Below are 3,180 nucleotides of genomic sequence, written 5' to 3'. Positions count from 1 at the left end.
CATTTGAAAGGATGGCCTGAAACGTCCAGAGGATTTTATACCCAAAAAGATTTATTAACTATGTGATAGCTGAAGTTCTGACTGGAGACAGTTTCATGTCTCGGTGAGTCTGTTGAGAATTAGAAGCTGTGGGAAATCTTTATTCTGCTTGCCTATAAAAGGTGCTAGAATATTCAATAAAGTATGCAGTGGTACAGTTACTCTGGATCCCTGTGTCCTGATTAATGTGACCCTACCCTTGGCACCCCATGCACTGGACACTGACAATATGTAACAGGTTTTATGCCATAACGTGTAAGAAACTATTCTGATGGATACGTATGTTGAAGCACCATCAGTTTCAATCTGCAAAGGCATTTCCAAGATAACCACCATCTCTAGTAAATGTGCAGTATCAGAATCAGCCTTTTCAGAATTTAAGGCATAAGCCCATTGGAATTTGAAATATGTATCAATAGTATGATGTATCAACACGTGTACTTGTCTTAATTCTCCAAACTCTACAAAATAAAACATATAACCTATTGTATGATATTACTTTAAAGTAGATTAAATATAGTTTGTACTCTTAATTTAATATATTGTATCTCTATGGGTTGCCATTCTAATTCTTTTATGAATTTTTCTTATTTGGAACTACCTTTTTTGATGTTATTGTAGATTCCAGATTGGATTCTTATGAAGGTTCTTTATTCTGATTTAAAGAATCCTCTAACCTCTGTTCTGTGGTTTCCAGTCTAGCATTCCATCTTTCACTCCTCCTCTTGTCTATTTTATTCTGATCTCTCTTAAGAAGTGTCTTAGTTAGGGTGTTACTGCTGTGATCAGACGCTATGACCAAGGCGACTCTTTTTTTTTTTTTCCAAATTTTTTATTAGGTATTTACTTCAGTTACATTTCAAATGCTATCCCGAAAGTTCCCTATACCCTCCCCACACCCCCGCTCCTCTACCCACCCACTCCCACTTCTTGGCCCCGGTGTTCCCCTGTACTGGGGCATATAAAGTTCCAAGGCAACTCTTATTAAAGGACAATATTTAATTGGGGCTGGCTTACAGTTTCAGTCAGATTATTATCATTTCGAGAAGCATGGCAGCATCCAGGCAGACATTCTGCTAGAGAAGGAGCTGAGAGCTCTACATCCTGATCCAAAGGTAGGCCAACAGTCTCTCTTCCTCACAGGGCTGAGCTTGAGCACATACCTCAAGGTCTGCCAACACAGTGTTGCACTTCCTCCAACAAGGCCAGACCTACTCCAACGAGGTCACACCTTCCCATAGTGCCACTTCCCATGGGCCAAGCATATTCAAACCACCACAAAAAGTATACATAATTGTAATTATTACTGAAAAAAACAATTACTTGTATGCTCATAAGCAAAACAAAATCATAAGAAGTCCAGATGCATTGTCGTGGCATTTTTCTCCATTTTAACATAGAAAATATTTTCCTTTTAATCTCTCCTTAAAGACTTAACTTTCTTATTTTCAAACTAATTTCTTCCTATGATTTTTTTTTATACCCAAGTTTATCTTTTTCTCTTTTATTGTTTTCAGACTTAATACCTTACGAGTTCAGAAGTTTGGGGTGTTACAGTCTCACCACAGCTTAGGGAAAATGTTCCTTTTGCACTTGGTGTGTTTGCAGGTTCCTCAGGCCAAAACACACCTATGGCAGCTGACTCCATCCCCTTGGATCCATCTAACAGGCTTCCCTTGCCTGTTCTGGACTGGAGCTTCAGTTTTCCCTTCCACGATAGCTGAGTCTCATCATACTCATGTGGACCAGCTGGAGCCAAGCCTACCTTCCCCAGCTCCGGGAAGCTTTTCCACGGCTGGGTGTGCCTGAGGCTCCTGGTGTTGCCTGCTTGCCATCTGGTGCTCACAGGGCCTCCCTCTGCTTGCTCTCTCTTTTCCACCCAGCTAGGAAATTAGGTCGCTCTGGGAAGTGTTTCCCACCCTCCCAGCCCCTTTCAGGGCTTTCTTGTGTGGCTTCTGAGCTTTCATAGACCCTGTGTTTGGATAACATGCTGACAACCTGAGTTCAGTCCTTGGGCTCCACATGACAGGAGAGAACCAACTCTGACATCCACACATGCACTGACACATCCAGCCACACACAAAACAGGTAGATAGATAAACATAGTAGACAACTAAAACACCAACTGGGACAAACTATGGACTGATGCAATTAAAAGAATTTATATGGGGCTGCAGAGATGGCTCAATGGTTAAGAGCACTGACTGCTCTTCCAGAGGTCCCGAGTTCAATTCCCAGCAACCACACGGTAGCTCACAACCACCTGTAATGGGATTAAATGCTCTCTCCTGGTGTGTCTGAGGACAGCGACAGTATACTCACATAAAATAAATAAATCTAAAGAAAAAAAGAATTTATATAATTTACTTGAACCTCAGAAATAAGCTATGAAAAAGTGGTAAGAAATATAGACAATAACTTGACAGTCCCTAATAATGTATTTGAGAGCAGGGGAAAGGAAAGTAAATATGATAGACTGTATGATATTCTCAAAGAATTCATTAAAAACATTTTAAGAAGAATATTTTGGAGAGATTAAGGACCATAGTAGGCAGAATAGTCCCCAAGGTGGCCCATGCTTCTGTGTGTGGCACATGTGAATAGGTCACCTGTCCCAGACAACTTAAAGAAGGACAGCTTCATTTTGGCTCATTTTATTTTTATTTTAAAAATGATATTTGTGAAAGAAGAGGGACATTCAGGTGATGGCAGCTCATTTCTGATCCATCTCTCTGGCCCTGGCTCCAGTGTGAGAGGGCACACCGTCCATCACGGTAGTAAGGAGGCATGGCAGAGCAGCAGGGATGCATCGGGAGTTGCTCATGTGGTGGCTGGGTCTAGAGGCAGAGTCCAGGATGGGAAAGGAAGACGTTCCAGTCCTGCCCACAGTGACCTAGCTCCGCCATCCAAGCCTCATTTACTAAATACCTACAAACTCCTGAGACAGCTCCTACAGCTGGGGTCAAGCTGAAGCATACTGAGGGACTGGGAGACGATGGCCCAGGAGACCGGCATTCCCAGGAGGCAGGCAGGGAAGACTTCATGCTTAACACAGACTACTACTACTACTCCCTCTTCCCCTTTCCCTTTCCCTTTCCCCTTCCCCTTCCCCTTCCCCTTCCCCTTCCCCTTCCCCTTCCC

The sequence above is a fragment of the Mus pahari genome, chromosome 13 (assembly GCF_900095145.1).
Source record: "Mus pahari chromosome 13, PAHARI_EIJ_v1.1, whole genome shotgun sequence".
NCBI classification, from domain to species: Eukaryota; Metazoa; Chordata; class Mammalia; order Rodentia; family Muridae; genus Mus; species Mus pahari.
The sequence above is the reverse complement of the archived record's forward strand: the minus strand, read 5'-3'. Positions refer to the sequence as shown.